Here is a 17,788-nt window from a genome sequence, read left to right on the forward strand (position 1 = left end):
GGAAAGAGTGAAGCAAAGATTTACTGGGATGCTGGGACTGGAAGGTTTGAGTTATAAGGATGGAATGGATAGGCTCAAACTCTTCTTCCTGGAGTGTAGGAAATAGAGGGGTAAGCTTCTGAGGTCGATAAAATAATGAGAGACACAGCCTAGCTAGGCATCCAACTGCTTTTCCCCATGGTAAGGGAGTCTAAAATTAGAAGGCATAGGTTTAAGGTGTAAGGGGAGAGATACAAAAGAATCCAGAGGAGCAGAGTGTGGTGAGTGCCAGGAACGCGCTTCTACAGGTAGTGGTGGAAGTGAGTACATATCATTATTTAAACAACATTCGAAAAGGTACGTGGATGGGATAGGTATGGGGGATGTTGACCAAGCACAGTCAAATGGGACTTACTAAATTATGAAAACTGAGCAGCATGGACAAGTTGGGGCTAAAGGGCCTGTTTCCATACTATAAATCTCCATGACTCTGACTCTTTGAGACTCTGGGTCTCGAGGCAATGAGATAGCATGACGTCGGATTAAACCATGGAACCCCCATTTCACGAAATTCCCTGTGGCATCAAGACTATGGCTTAACTGACAATAAGATGGGCGCACACTGTCAAAACACAGCGCAGCTCCACCTATTAGACCAACAATCTGGTTGGACCCCAGTGTGGTTGAATCAAACCAGCTTTAATCACAGCAGGCTCTGTCCTCCAAAGTCCAGTACAACATCCTCAGCATGGTCACCCTGTCAGGGTAATGTAGAGGGAAGTCTACACTGTATGTAACCCTGTGCTGAACCTGTCATGGAAGCACTCAGTGCTAACATGGGTAGACCTTTATGTTAATCATTTAAAGTGAACTGTTAATGAAAACATGAAACAGCAATGTGATGTTCTTTTGCATGTTGTAACGAATTAGAAGCATTTTAAAAATCTTATGTTAAATTGTGGCTCACTATTATGTTCAATTGTAAAATACATTTTTGTAAATTTATACAACACATTTGCATTGAATTGCATTTACAAGTTTATTAAATGACGATTATTCAATCGTATAATTGCTTTTCTGTTCATTTGTATGAATTTCAAGCTCATTAATGCAAAATTTCAGACTTTACTTCCTAATTTTAGTTTCACCAATACTTGCGATCATTTATGCAAAATTCTTGTGTTCATGTGTGCAAAAGCGCGTATTCTTTTATGTAATAACGTGTACTCTGTCCACTAAAGGTTGAAACTGCAGCTTTGTGCCTGTGTGTGTTATAAATCTGTATCCATTGAGAGAAAGAAAGAATTTTGCTACTCGTGGCATTCTTTTCCAACTTGCTGTATCCTTCCCCGACTTAAACTACTGCCCCCTCACCACTCATTGGAAAGTTGATGTTCCCTCTCTCCAAACTCATTCAGAATGAATTGCTTGAGGAATGTTGCGTGTTGACTCCATAAAACTGTCAAGGGATTTGGGAATTCCATACAGGACCTTAAACGAACACATTGGTATCCTGTGTTGAATTGAATTCCTTGGAAGCTGTTCTGGCCATTATTCCCACTGAAATAGATAATGCACTTGTGAAATTTGTCAGTGCATTGCTGACAAACTGAGCGACTGTCAGTGGAGCCTTGGTTTCATTGCCAAGGAAGGTTGTCAGGTGACGATTACTGGTGCCCTGGTGGTTGCATGCTCCAATGAAGTTGTTCATGATGCTGTCTTGAGTTTGAGTTCTATTGCGATCACATTTGGACATTACATCTTGTTTTGCTGAAGTAAACCAACTGTTTTCATGATCATATGCTGAAGTTACCGCCTTTCCTTCGAATCTTATGATCATTCATAATGAAAATGCAGTTTTCAAGATGATCTTAGTGTTTGCGTTGATCCAAGTGATATGCCGTTCAATCTTTTTAAAAAATGGACCCACATAGATCTGGATAAAATCATGATGGTTCCAAGCTTTGATTCAATTGTTTCAGTCTCCAGCATTTTCAAACCGAGGAGCTAACAGAAAGATAAAATGATCATGGGGTTTCCCAGATGTCGTTGAATTTAATATTGACAGATGTGGTTGTGAACGACATGACAATAAGAAATGGGAAACCGGGAAGCGAAAAAATTCAGTGAATCTCAGTAAACACACTAATTCTGTTCCAGTTCCACACGGGAAACCGTGGACAGTTACCATTATCAGCAACAATGGGAAAAGTGAAAATTGAATTATATTTTAAGTGGAAGGCAAGGTTGACTTGGTATTCTTACTTGGATGGGCAAAACACACCCAGCAGCAGAATAATTCAGCAGTATTTCAAGTTCAATAGATTTGCAGCAGTTGCAAAGTATAATAGGTAGGAATCGAGTTGGGCTCAACTGCTTGGAAAGCAACCATGCCCACGGCAATGCAATCATCACTCTCTGCAATATTACATCTGCAGTGATCTACCATAACCATGTAGATTTTAAGGCCTAAGTTAAAGAAGAGAAGAACGGGAATAGTGAGCAGAACTACACACGGTATTCCTTATCTGAAGCAAACTAATATTTTATAAAGTTATAACAAGAATTCCTTGCTCTGATATTCTGTGCCAGGCTAAGGAGCAAGCATCCCTCATGCTTTGTTTAACAATCTGTCTGCTAATACTGACACCTTCAGGGATCTATGGACTTGAACACCGTGATCCCTTTGTTCCCTCAGAAACCTAAGAATATACCATTCACGTGCATATTGTTCCCTTATCAGACGTCCCAAAATGAATTATATTGCACTTATCGGGATTACATTGTATCTGCCATTGCCCTGCACAGTGTAATAGCTGATTGATATGGACTGTAACCTGAGACCATAATTTTCAGTATCAACAACACCAGCATTTTCGTGTCGTCTTTGAACTTACTAATAATACCTTTGCCATTCACAGACAAGTATATCAAGGCTCCAAACATCAGTCCCTGTGGTACATTGTTGGTCACAGGCTTCCAATTACAATAAAAAAGTAACCCCTTTGCTTCCTCTATGTAAGCCATATTTGGATTCAGTTTGCCAACTTGCTTTTCAACCCCAGGAGTCCCCTTCTTTGTGGGACATTGTCAAAGACCTTACTAAAGTCCATTTAAAATAGATCAACTGCACTACCCTTATCAATATAGAATTGGTTCTGCTCTAATGCGTGTTTCTTCAATGCGAATTGGCTATAACGTAATTGAAGAAATTAGATCATTATTTGTAGGACGTGAACTTCCCTTACCTGTATTGGCTATAACATGATGGCAGTCTCATTGGTATAAACGGTGATTCCATTACTAGATTTTCTTATAACACGGGATTGCACAGGCACAGAACTGTCACATTCTTTCAGAACAGACGGCATTTAGTATCCATTTCAAAAACCTGAAATCAGTCAGGCAGGGTCACCATCCAACAAATGCTCGCTGTATTTCCCTGATCAATCCTTTGCTTTCCAATTAATGCTGTCCTTCAGAACTGTTTCCAATAATTTTCCCATCACTGAAGTCAGCCTAACTGGTCTGCAAACTGACCTCTCCCTACTGCCCTTCTTGAACATTGTGCAGGTATTAGTGAACACTTATCTTATGACATTAATGACTGAGGGAAGATCAATTATGCAATCACTGAAGATAGTTAGGTCTAGGACACAATTTTGAGGGACTCTGGCAGTGAAGTCCTGGAGCTGAGAATACTGATCACCAGCAACCACAACAATGTCTGTGGATGTGGAGTCACTTGACGTCCAGACCAGCAAGGATAGCAATTTTTCCCTAAAGAGTAAACCACGTGAGTTGTTATTACAGTTGACAATGGGTTCATGGTCAACATTTGAGTCATAGAGTCATAGAGATGTACAGCATGGAAACAGACCCTTCGGTCCAACCGTCCATGCCGACCAGATATGCCAAAACAATCTAGTCCCACCTGCCAGCACCCAATCCATATCCCTCCAAACTCTTCCTATTCATATACCCATCCAAATACCTTTTAAATGTTGCAATTGTACCAGCTTCCACCACATCCTCTGGCGTTCGTTCCATACACGTACCACCCTCTGCGTGTTATAATTGCCACTTAGGTCTCTTTTATATATTTCCCCTCTCACCCTAAACCTATGCCCTCTAGTTCTGGACTCCCTGACCCCAGGGGAAAGGTTTTGTCTATTTATCCTATCCATCCATCTTAACCTTATAAACATCTATAAGCTCAACCCTCAGCCTCTGACGCTCCAGGGAATACAGCCACAGTCTGTTCAGCCTCTCCCTGTAGCTCGGATCCTCCAACCCTGGCAATATCCTTGGAAATCTTTTCTGAACTCTTTCAAGTTTTACAACACCTTTCCGACAGGAAGGACACCAGCATTGCACGCAATATTGCAACAATGGCCTAACCAATGTCTCGTACAGCCGCACCATGACCTCACAACTCCTGTACTCGATATTCTGACCAATAAAGGAAAACATACCAAACGCCTCCTTCACTATCCTATCTACCTGCGACTCCACTTTCAAGATGCTATCAACATGCACTCCAAGGTGCCTTTGTTCAGCAACACTCCCTAGCACCTTACCATTAATTCTATAAGTCCTGCTAAGATTTGCTTTCCCAAAATGCAGCACCTCGCATTTATCTGAATTAAACTCCATCTGCCAGTTTTCAGCCCATCTGGTCCAGATCCTGTTGTAATCTGAGGACACCCTCTTCGCAGTCCACTATACCTCCAATTTTGGTGTCATCTGCAAACTTACTAACTCTACCTCTTATGCTCCATCCAAATCATTTTGAAGTCCTGTCATGATAGGTTTTGACAAGAGTCCACACTAATACTCCTGAAGTATCAGAATTCGAGCCAATTCGATATCTGGCTTCCTGGCTGATTTAGAATCCAGTGTGATATTTCTGATCCAATTACCCAATAAAGTTTTAAGTTTTGTTACTATCGTTTAGTGACATATTATTTTGTATCTAGTTGATCGCTAGAACATGGGCATGCACACAGACTAACTGAGCGCGGACAACCCCATTAATTTGAATTACCTGTCAATAAAACAATTTGCTTCTAATCACGATGGATGAGTATATTTGCTCAGTGGGATGTTTGAAGAAACTAAGGATGAACAGAGTACATTGGTTTCCAATGCAAGAAAGGTATTAAGTAGAAATGAATAGAATCATTTATCTGTGTATATGTGTTTAGGTGTTTGTAAAATACAGTAGACATTCTTCTGCATTATGACTGTTTCATTAAGAGCGCTTTCTTTCACTTGGTTAGGGCGGGGGCATGGTCACTATTGTTTGTGATATTCATCAATGACATAGATGTGTGGGTGTGCGTGCGCATGTGTGTCTGCGTGTGTGCATATGTGCGTGTTGCTACGTGAGAGACCATGCATGTTCTGTGTCTCTGTCTGTATGGGACAAGCAAAACAAAAAGGGGAAAAAATCTTTAATTAAATAAACGTCTTGGATGAAATGATTCACCCATGCTTCTGAGTGAGTAAATGAGCAAATGTCAGTGTATAAGGTTGTCCAATTCAGTGAGCTTCTGTGAGAATATGTGAATGCATGACAAGTGTACAAGAGCATGACTGAATGCGTTTATGTAAGTCTGTGACAGTTGTTTTTGTGAACGTTTGTGTAAGTAATAAGAGTGTTTGAGTTTGTATGAGACACTGACAGTGTGTCTCTGTGTGTGAGTGTGACTATGTGTGATCGTGTGACTGTGTGTGAAGGAAGAATTCCTAATTATTAATATCTCCAGTGAAAGGGAAAATCTGATCAAAAGGGATTTATAGCAAGATTTCCTCACGTTCCCAATATAGTCTCCTGTCAATAACTGTAAATGTATTATTTTCTTCCTTATTGTTAGCTCTACTACCATGTTAACTTTCTGATATTTGTGTACAAGGTGACCATTGTGCTCCAGACAATAATGGTTGATAATTTCTCATCACGTTCTAAACAAAATGTTCGGTTTCTTTTCTATTCTTCGTACAAATGTAAATCACCTCCTTATATTCCACCTGCAAATGGTTTAAATATAATGCATGCAATACAGACAGTACAGTGTATGTTATGATGGGATGTGGCAAACTCTGTTACATTCAGTACCTTCATGTTACAATGTAATAATATCCAGTCAGAAACCTGCTGTCCCTCAGGGACAAAGCCTCCCTGGGTCTGGAAGTGTGGACTGGACATGGAATGGGGATTTCTTTTTTTTTTTGTTTTTTTTTTGTTTTATTTTTAATAGATATTTTTATTAGAAATTTAACATTTTTACAAGTTTACAAAAATAAACAAAACTCTCAGATATAAACATTGATATACAATTAGCTCAAATATACAATAGCCAAAATTTAACAAAAAAAAACACAAAACAACAAAAAAAACCGAAAAGAAAAAAAAGAAAAAAACAAACAAAACTCAACTATCTACTAATCTAACCTACAACTAACCAGAGTGTATATTTAAGTCTCTTACATGCTCGGGATGTGTTAGCATCAGATATAATAAAACCCGTATTCATGCGGGATTCCTCCCCCGAGGGGCCGCGGACCAGCCAGGTTTGTAATCTCAATTAAATAAAAGCCCTTGTTAGGATAGCCGAAATATCTGTATTTATGTAATTCAAAAAGGGCTGCCATATTTTATAAAATAATTCGGTCTTTCGGTGCACCATATTTGTAAGGAAGTCAAGGGGAATACATTCCATAATTAGTCTGAGCCAATTTGAAAGTCCAGGGGAGCCCTCAGCCGCCCAGTTCACCAAAACATTTTTCCTTGCACAGAAAGAAAGAATAGAAAATAGTCTCTTCCCGTACGTGTCTAGGGAGGGAAAGTTCGAAAAGCCCAAGAGGAGAGATACAGGGTCCACTTTAATTTCCGTTCCTAAAATTTCTGTCAGGGTACTTGCTACTTTAGTCCAATATCTACGGATCTTATGGCAGGTCCATAAGCAATGTACAAGAGTGCCCACCTCTATTTTGCATTTAGGACACATTGGAGATGCTCCTGCCTTAAATTTTGCCAATCGAACTGGTGCTATATGGGCCCTATGAAGTATCTTCAGCTGGATAGCCTGGGTTCTGTTACAAGTAGTAATTCTTCTAGCATTTTCCCAAATATCATTCCACGTTTCTGTGGAGATTTCTAGTCCCAGATCCTGATCCCATGTTTTAAGCAGATTATCCATATGGGCGGCACGGTGGCACAGTGGTTAGCACTGCTGCCTCACAGCGCCTGAGACCCGGGTTCAATTCCCACCTCAGGCGACTGACTGTGTGGAGTTTGCACGTTCTCCCCGTGTCTGCGTGGGTTTCCACCGGGTGCTCCGGTTTCCTCCCACAGTCCAAAGATGTGCAGGGTCAGGTGAATTGGCCATGCTAAATTGCCCGTAGTGTTAGGTAAGGGGTAAATGTAGGGGTATGGGTGGGTTTCGCTTCAGCGGGTCGGTGTGGACTTGTTGGGCCGAAGGGCCTGTTTCCACACTGTAATGTAATCTGTAATCTAATCTCCCGATACTTCATCATGTAGTAAATGATAAATAGTACTGACGGAAGATACCCCCACTGGTCGTAGGACACTACATTATCTATCGGATTTATAAAGACTATCTAATAACGTAGTCTTCTTCTGTATATAATCTCGAATTTGGAAGTATCGAAAGAGGTCTCCATTGGGTAATCCGAATTTCTGATGCAGCTGTTCGAAAGACATCAGGACCCCATCTTTAAATAGATCCCCTAGACATGAGATACCCCTGGATCTCCAGAGTTAAAAAGTGGCATCTGTTAACCCCGGTTGGAATCCCCATGCTCCCACTATCGGTGCATAGGGGGATGTTTTATGTGAATTACCCTCATTTTGCCGCATTATATTCCAAGCCTTGATTGTATTTAGTATTATAGGGTTTTTACAGTGATCTGTAATGATTTTCCTCTTGTCTGAGAATAAAAGGTTAATAAGTGGGTATTTTACTTGAGAAGCCTCGATGTCCAACCAGATTGATTGTAGATCAGACAAGACCCAATCAGCTATGTAACTTAATAGGGAACTTAACTGATATTTCCTAAAGTCTGGGAAGTCCAATCCACCCCTTGCCTGTGGAAGCTGTAGCTTCTTCAGCTTAATGAGGGGCCGCCTATGATTCCAGATAAAGGAACTCAGCCAGCCATATAATTTACATAAAGCCGTCCTCGGCAGCATCACTGAAAGCATTCTCATAGGATATAGGAGACGGGGCAGGACATTCATTTTGATTAAGCTATTCTACCCAACCAGGAAATTGGTAGGTCTCCCCATCGCTGGAGGTGCTGCCTTATCCTTTCCAATAAATACACAAAATTAGCCTTATACAACTGACCAAATACTGGAGTAATAAAAATGCCTAAATATAAGAAGCTCTCCAGGGACCAGCGAAAGGGAAAAAGGGAACCGTCCGCTAAGCGGGGTATCATAGCAAGGCCACCCATTGGCATAGCCTCCGATTTTATAAAATTAATTTTATAGCCTGAGAATGCACTAAATGTATTAATAACTTGGATTAAGTGAGGTATGGACATCAAAGGGTTACTGAGGAATAGAAGAACATCATCTGCATAAAGGGTAATTTTATGTTTACCTGTACCAATCCTTGGGGCCACTATATTAGGATCAGCTCATATAGCTTCTGCTAGTGGTTCAATTATTAGCGTGAATAACAATGGCGAGAGGGGACATCCCTTACGGCAGCCCCTACCCACACTGAAGCTATCCGAGCCTAATCCATTGGTAACCACAACTGCTTTGGGATCACTATACAATGTTGAGACCCATTTGGTAAACACCTGTCCAACGCCAAACCTCTCCAATGTGTAAAACAAATATGACCATTCGACCCTATCAAATGCCTTTTCCGCGAGTAATGAAACCACTACTCCTGGTATCTTTCCCTGATGACAAGCTTGAATCATATTCAGAGCCCTTCTAACATTATTGGATGATCTACGGCCCTTAATAAACCCAGTCTGATCCTCCTTTATAATATGTGGCAGTATCCTTTCTAGTCTCAGTGCTTTCGTTTTAGAGAGGATTTTAAAATCTACATTTAGCAAGGATATTGGTCTGTATGATGTACAATCTTCTGGGTCCTTTCCTTTTTTAAGGATAAGAGAGATATTTGCCTCTTTCAGCGAAGGCAGGAGACAGCCCTGACTATATGCATAGTTAGAGCTGGAAATGTGTTGCTGGAAAAGCGCAGCAGGTCAGGCAGCATCCAGGGAAAAGGTGTGTCGACGTTTCGGGCATAAGCCCTTCTTCAGGAAATGAAGGCTTATGTCCGAAACGTCGACTCTCCTATTCCCTGGATGCTGCCTGACCTGCTGCGCTTTTCCAGCAACACAATTCCAGCTCTGATCTCCAGCATCTACAGACCTCACTTTCTCCTCCTATATGCATAGTTATACATGTCCATAAGTGGACCAGCCAGTATTTCTGTAAATTCTTTATAGAATTCAGCTTGAAAACAATCTGTGCCCGGCGCCATACCATTTTGAAGGTGCCTAATTGCATCAACTATTTCTTGTGGTGTAAGAGGAGCATTTAGGACCGATACTTGTTCCGGAGTTAGGTCTGGAAAAGTCAAATTTTTAAAAAAATGACTGCATCCTCTTCGTCGTATCTTCACAATCCTGTGATTTATATAACTTAGAATAAAATTCTCTAAAGGTCGCATTAATCTTTTTGTGATCATGAGTCAAAATACCCGTACTTACCTTGATAGACATAATAGTCTGAGGGGCCTTTTTTTTCTTTGCAAGAAATGCTAAGTATCTACTCGGTTTGTCGCCATATTCATATAACCTTTGCTTTGCAAATAATATTTCCTTCTTAGCCGTTTGAGTAAGTGTAGTGTTTAGAGCTGTCCTAAGAGCTGTAATCCTTTGCAATTTAATAATAGAAGGTCTATCAGTGTATGCTGTTTCAGCCGCTTTTAAGCGGGCTTCAAGCAGACGCTGTTGTTCTCCCTTTAATTTCTTCTGGGTCGCTGGGTAGGAGATGATCAAGCCTCGCGTGTAAGCTTTGATGGTCTCCCACATCATTGACGGGTTGCTAGCTGTACCTGAATTAATTTCTAAAAAAAGTTTTAAATTCTTGAGAGAAGTACTTTACAAATTTGCTATCTTTCATTAGGAAGGGGTCCATACGCCAATGCCGAGGGGATGTCCCATTGGTGCTCGCCTTAGTTTCCATACATACAGTAGCGTGGTCAGAAATTGCTATATTACCTATTTTACAGGATGATATGGAATTTAAAAAAATCGAGGGGGCAAAAAACATATCAATTCTGGTATGACATTTATGTGGATTAGAGTAGAAAGAAAAATCTCTACCCTGTGGATGAAGACATCTCCATACATCTACTAATCCTAATTCTGTGTTCAGATCCATTAATTGTCTAGATCTGGGAGATACTCCTGCAGTACTCTTGGGAATCCTATCTATTTCCGGATCCATAATACAATTAAAGTCTCCCCCTATAATTATATGACGGGCATCAAAAGCCATCAATTTTGAAAAGGCTTCCGTTATAAATTTAAAGGGGTGTGCCGGGGGGCAGTACAAATTTAAAATCCCATATTCCTCTCCATTTATGAGGGTTTTAATCAAGATATATCGTCCAGATTCGTCTTTTATCTGCATTAGGATTGTGAAAGGGAAATTCTTCCGAGCAAGAATAACAACTCCCCTGCTTTTTGAGCTAAAAGAAGAAAAAAAGGCCTGATCAAATCCGCCCTGTCGTAATTTCAAGTGTTCTTTATCTGACAGGTGTGTCTCCTGTAGGAGAGCTATATCAACTCTTTCCTTCTTAAGATTTGATAATATTTTCTTCCTTTTGAGTGGCGAATTACTCCCCTTGACATTCCAGGTGCACCACTTAACCGACTGATCATCCATAATCCTCTGGGCCAATCCGAGACCCCTCGGGAGGGGGGACCCTATCCAGAACATCCCGAGCGTAGAACATGTAAAATTTACAAAAATAAAGCCTCTTTAATACACCCACAACAATACAAGTAAAAAACTATTTCTAAATAAAAAAAACATAAAACGTATTGTTGGGGAGATTTCACTGCGGTGTTTAATGTAGGGCTAGGGAGGGTGACACTTCCAGCCCTGAAATGGTTAACAACAGCCAAGTGAGCTGCTGCAGGCGATTGCATGACTGCTGGAGCTTGTAAGGGATATGCATAATGTTAATTAAATCTTGGAGCCTGTAAATACCAGCCAGTATCAATTGCCCCATCGAAACTCGGGATTAATAAAGAAACTGATCGGAATCTGTAACTGTTAGACAAGTGTGAATTGCTCTATCGGAACCTGTAACTAGTGAGTGTGAATGGCTCTATTTAAGTCTAAAGATGATAAGTGTAATTGACAATTTAGTTAAACTAAAACTATTGAAAATGGCTAGCCTGTCAGACGCATAGTAATTCCTTGACACAATGGACTATTGAATACGGGATCGGAACCGCTCCCGGGGATGGCTGAGCCATTGTCAAGCACAGCAGGAGCTGGACAGGCACTTCGATGCGGCCAATAGGAGGACGGATCCCCAGCGCGCGCAGATGAATGGACCAATGGGGAAGGCGAACTGACCGGGGACTCCAGGCAGCGCGAAGTATAATTGTGTCAACTTTGAACGGGAAGGCAGAACGCCTTCTCCAACGAATGCATGCTTGTAGATTCGTTGTATCAGTTAAGATTCTGTGAATAAACTGCTGTCTGCGTCTAATCATAGTTGCCAGTGTGAGTCTCTCCTTCCAAAAGAACACGCAAAGACGGGACCCTCCGGGTCCGTCTTAACATTTGGTGAGCCTGACGCGGGAAGGGAAAGAGACAACGGCAAGTTGGCAACGTTGGCGGATCAGGGAGCAGACAACCTTCGGCCGAAGTTTTCTAAAGGTGGGGAAGCGCCTGTTAAATCCAAGGCTTCCAGTAGTTAGATTTACTCTCAGTTAGTTTCTTGTCTGCTCTCCGACCCTTACCAACCCAAAAAAAAACCTGATCAATTTGACAGCAGCATCGCAGAGTCCTGACTGGTAAGCTTTTACTAACCTTTTGACGTACCCAGTGTGTGAATCTCTAGCGTGGCTTTCGGAGCCGGAGCGCATATATATTTGTACCCAGTGTGTGAATTTCTAGCGTGGCTTTCGGAGCCGGAGCGCATATATATTTGTACCCAGTGTGTGAATTTCTAGCGTGGCTTTCGGAGCCGGAGCGCATATATATTTGTACCCAGTGTGTGAATTTCTAGCGTGGCTTTCGGAGCCGGAGCGCATATATATTTGTACCCAGTGTGTGAATTTCTAGCGTGGCTTTCGGAGCCGGAGCGCATATATATTTGTACCCAGTGTGTGAATTTCTAGCGTGGCTTTCGGAGCCGGAGCGCATATATATTTGTACCCAGTGTGTGAATTTCTAGCGTGGCTTTCGGAGCCGGAGCGCATATATATTTGTACCCAGTGTGTGAATTTCTAGCGTGGCTTTCGGAGCCGGAGCGCATATATATTTGTACCCAGTGTGTGAATTTCTAGCGTGGCTTTCGGAGCCGGAGCGCATATATATTTGTACCCAGTGTGTGAATTTCTAGCGTGGCTTTCGGAGCCGGAGCGCATATATATTTGTACCCAGTGTGTGAATTTCTAGCGTGGCTTTCGGAGCCGGAGCGCATATATATTTGTACCCAGTGTGTGAATTTCTAGCGTGGCTTTCGGAGCCGGAGCGCATATATATTTGTACCCAGAGTGTGAATCACTAGCGTGGCTTTCGGAGCCGGAGCGCATGTGTTTTTTCCCGTGTGTTTTTTCCCCTGAATCTCTAGCGTGGCTTTCGGAGCCAGAGCGCATATCTGTTTTGCCCGATTTTGCAGATAGTTCTGCCTGACGATTACCTGACGTTTCCTACCTGAGCGCTGACCATATTCGACTTCCTGGATCCATGTTACTGAGCACTTAAACCTGACGGACGTTTGGTTTGTATATTTGTTGTGACCACCGAACATACCCGGGGTGACAGAGGTCGGAGCTCTTCTTATGAAGAGGGTGTAACCGTACAGACGTCTGCCTTAGACCGGTTGTTAAGAGCAGAGATCTGCCACGCGAAGGTCAGGTTTTGAAAGACGTACTGTTTTTGAAGCGGTTCCCTTCAGGGGAGATCCGACATGGGGGACCTGAATTTCGGACCACCTAAGTTGACTCACCTCAGGACAGCATGTCCCGGAGTGCCCTGGTGGCACTGCAGGGACGGTGGGGACATGCCTATTCACAGTCAGTTACTGCTGGATAGCGTAGCCCTGCATAAGGAAACGTTGGACCTGGTGATTGCCCAAGCACCAGAACAAAAGGGAATTATCCTGACAAGATTGAGGGAAACATTTAAAAATCCCACATTAATGATCAAAATTCTGGATGGTCTCTACAGGTCACCACATTATTCGGCTCTCCAAACAATTGTGCTAGGCAATCCCCCCGCTGGGTGGGCACCCCCGAGCACTGATAGCTCCCGGGAATGGAAAACAAAAATGGTTGTGACTTTTACCCCACAGTGGGGATACAGACCGGTTTGTTCCCCTAATGGCCCAACTGTTTCGGACGGTCTTACCCGGGAGCTAGACTATTTAACTGCGGCTGTTACCTTACCCACTGATGCATACACTGACGAGTCCACCCCAGTCCCGAAAATCCCCGACTCGCGGCCACCGACAGGGGAGATATTGGCGGAAATCAGGACCCAGTTACGGGAGAATAATACTGCTATGGAGGCTAAACGAAAGGTCCGTAACCTAGAGAATAGTCTCAAGCTGTGGCGGGTTAAGAACTGGTTCCCTAAAGATGACCAACCCTTCTTTACCACAAGCGAATTTGATGCCTTCCGAGCTAAAGTCCAAACCTTCTTGCGGGAGGGGAAAGGGGATACCAAGAGAGGGTTTTTTAATTTAGTCAAATCTTCCAATAAAAAGGAGGATGGAGATGTTTACTTGCGGGAGCTTCTGATACGCTTCCAAAGCCACTTACCGACTTCACCTATTCACACACCAGTATTTGGTGAGCAGGGTCCTGTCCCGGAATGTGAGCCTGAGTGGTCTCTGAACCCTACTCCAGTTTACCCCCCTACACCTTACACTTCTCCTGTGGCCGTGCCGACCCAAGGTGCCAACCACGAGGGAAGTCTGCCACCCCCTTACACCAGCCCACAGTCAGGATCACCCGCCCCCGGTGCATCGCCCACGGCCCCGCTTGCGGACACCAGGGCACCACTGTGTCCGCTCCAACCGCGTTGCGAGGGGCCAACCATACAGGCCCCTGTTGTCAAAGTTCTAGGGGGAAATTTCGCGTATGAGGACCCGATCCGGGACCGTGTAACAGAGCGACTGGAGAGTGTGCTCAATGATCATGAGCAGAAACTAAGCGCCCTCACTGAAATGGTCGCAGCCGGGACGGGGATGGTAAAGCCAGGGGGCGGTCTGTGTCGGATCGGCCAGCCGGACGGCATCCCACAGAGATGGGAAGTACAGGACATAGAGGTACAAGGGGAGGGTTGCTGCCCCGTGCTGGGACGGGATGGCTCCCATGCCCCAAAAAATCCTTCCCTGGGAAGACATGCCAAATTGGCTTCAATGAATGGCCAGTCCGCCAAGGCTGAACAGGCGCCCCGGGGAATTCAAAAATCCCGGCAGGACAGTAGGTCCATTGCTGCGGAAGGGGACACTTTAATTGTTACGGGAGCTCGCCTCCAGAGCAAGCTTGTGAAGGGAGGGAGCGAGTATGACTCCCAGCTAGATACCACCTCCTCGGAGGACGAGGGGGAGATTATTGGGGATTTTGATAAGGGCTCCTACACATCACTCCCACGGCCCCACGGTGGCCCAATGCAGGGGACTCTCGACACTATGCCGGCCGTTCAAGCGCCTCTTCTCGCCACTAGTATGGGGGTGGAGAAGTATGTCCCCTGGTCACGGACAGACCTAGACGCCCTGGTCAGGAGGCATCCTCCGATTGCCAACGGGGCGTCTGCCTGGATAGCGGCTTTTGAGAGGGAGACCTGTCATGAGAAACTAGCGCTGGCGGATTTTAGAACCATAATGGTACGCATCAGAGCAGAGGAGGCGCTGATCAGGGCAGAAAGACTGGCTCGGTGTTCCAGGTCAGATGAAACTGTCTCGTTTGACCTCTACCGGAATCTAGTCTGGCGGTCCCTGCGGGACAGCTTCCCCACTACTTTCTCGCTGGACGCGTTGGGGACCCTCAGACTAAAGGACGGGGAGGACATACATGAATACCTGGGGAGGGCCTGGGATCTATGGCAGGCTGGGACAGGTGAAAGGCCAGATAGCTCTCCCTTGGCAATAGCACATTTCCGGAGGGGGGTGACCGAGGGGCTCCCTGCATCAGTGCAGAGCAAATTAAAAGACCTGGTGGGGGTGGATTCAATGAAGGAAGACATATGGAGGAAACAGGTACATCACTATCTGAACAGGCACCGTACCTCGGTAAAGATGAAAGTCGAAGGGCAGGCCTCCGAGACGGCTACACATATCTTGGAACAGTTTGGGAAGATTCTAGAGCAGGTGGGGGCAAAGACCGCCGCGCGGGAGCTGGTGCCTCCAGCCGCTCAGATGTACAGTTAACCCGAGTGCCCGATTCCCTCACTTTCATCCGGATGTGGGTGCTGTCTTCCACAGACCCAGCGCTGGGTCATCTGTCCGTTTAAATCGGAAACTCACCCAGCTTTTACCTCAAAGGGTCCTTGCTGTTTACACAGCCAACGGCCTGTGGTGAAATTGCTAGAGTTCTAGGTAATCACTTTTCGAGTGCCTTTAATATGTTTACACAGCTGGCGGGCTGGGGGGGATCTCCTGCTGATTCGGGTACTTAAATCCTAGAAAGCTTACCCAGCTGACAGCCAGATTGCCTCTGCGTGGGGGTGATTGCTTGTCTCGATGCTTGCGGTTTATAATGATTTGTCTAATGGTGCCTGTGGTTTATAATGATTTTTTCTCGATGCTTGTGGTTTATAATGATTTTTTTTTCGATGCTTGCGGTTTATAATGATTTTTTTTTTCTCGATGCTTGCGGTTTATAATGATTTGTCTAATGGTGCCTGTGGTTTATAATGATTTTTTTCTCGATGCTTGCGGTTTATAATGATTTTCTTTTCTCTCTTGGATAGATACAGATGCTACAGTTTGCGCGCATATCCGTTCCCCGTAGACGGGGGACTATCATTAATGTACGGCAATTCACACTGCTCACGGTGACAGGCCTATTTGAGGGTCATCTATTTCCGTAGGGTACGGGGCTCCAATAGGTGTGCTTATGTTTTCGTTTTTCCCCTACTTCTACCCAATACTATTCCTTCTCCCTCAATGTAGCATCTGCTGTTCGAAGAATATAATAAACCCCTTCTGTGTTAGTTTTGCCCACCTACATTGGCAGCACTTTAACCTATACTGTACGCTGCAGTCAGGGGCCGAGAAGTACTGTATGCCCCGGGATCCAACTGCTGGTCACACCAGTAACTACTACCCTGCAATCGGAGGCTCTATGTGGGTTTTGACCGGGTTGCCACTGCCCGGCTCTGTCCTCAGCGGCACCTAGATGGAGGTTGCTGTCCGTTACTGACTGGAGGTTATCCAGTGGCGGAAGACTCTCCTCGGGCACGGGTCAGCCTGGCACAGGTGCAATTGCGCTGTGCACTGGGAGGAGATTGCCTCCAACCACATGGCCTGCAGTACATACATCAGACGCCTGGACGGGCCTGCAGGCCTGTGAACCATTCTGGCTGGCAGGAAGGCCGGGGCACAGTACACTGTTCCATTGGGTTTCCGGTCGCTGGCGTATACCTGACTGCGGGCAGTATGCCCTTACACCTTCTCGTTTGTTGTACAAGGAAACACGAGACAAACCACACACCACCGTAGCGGATGGGCATTTGCACTTCTTTTCTTGGACAGCAGACGTGGCACCCTATGTGGTTTACTTTCCCCCTTCCGGTCCTCTTACGTTCGTTACTGTTTACATGGGTTGGTGTGGCCTCAGTAGAGGCCAAGGGAGGGAATGTTGGGGAGATTTCACTGCGGTGTTTAATGTAGGGCTAGGGAGGGTGACACTTCCAGCCCTGAAATGGTTAACAACAGCCAAGTGAGCTGCTGCAGGCGATTGCATGACTGCTGGAGCTTGTAAGGGATATGCATAATGTTAATTAAATCTTGGAGCCTGTAAATACCAGCCAGTATCAATTGCCCCATCGAAACTCGGGATTAATAAAGAAACTGATCGGAATCTGTAACTGTTAGACAAGTGTGAATTGCTCTATCGGAACCTGTAACTAGTGAGTGTGAATGGCTCTATTTAAGTCTAAAGATGATAAGTGTAATTGACAATTTAGTTAAACTAAAACTATTGAAAATGGCTAGCCTGTCAGACGCATAGTAATTCCTTGACACAATGGACTATTGAATACGGGATCGGAACCGCTCCCGGGGATGGCTGAGCCATTGTCAAGCACAGCAGGAGCTGGACAGGCACTTCGATGCGGCCAATAGGAGGACGGATCCCCAGCGCGCGCAGATGAATGGACCAATGGGGAAGGCGAACTGACCGGGGACTCCAGGCAGCGCGAAGTATAATTGTGTCAACTTTGAACGGGAAGGCAGAACGCCTTCTCCAACGAATGCATGCTTGTAGATTCGTTGTATCAGTTAAGATTCTGTGAATAAACTGCTGTCTGCGTCTAATCATAGTTGCCAGTGTGAGT

This window comes from Chiloscyllium plagiosum, unplaced genomic scaffold (assembly GCF_037043375.1).
Source record: "Chiloscyllium plagiosum isolate Xiang-an unplaced genomic scaffold, Cpla_swu_hap1 HiC_scaffold_40, whole genome shotgun sequence".
Lineage (NCBI taxonomy): Eukaryota > Metazoa > Chordata > Chondrichthyes > Orectolobiformes > Hemiscylliidae > Chiloscyllium > Chiloscyllium plagiosum.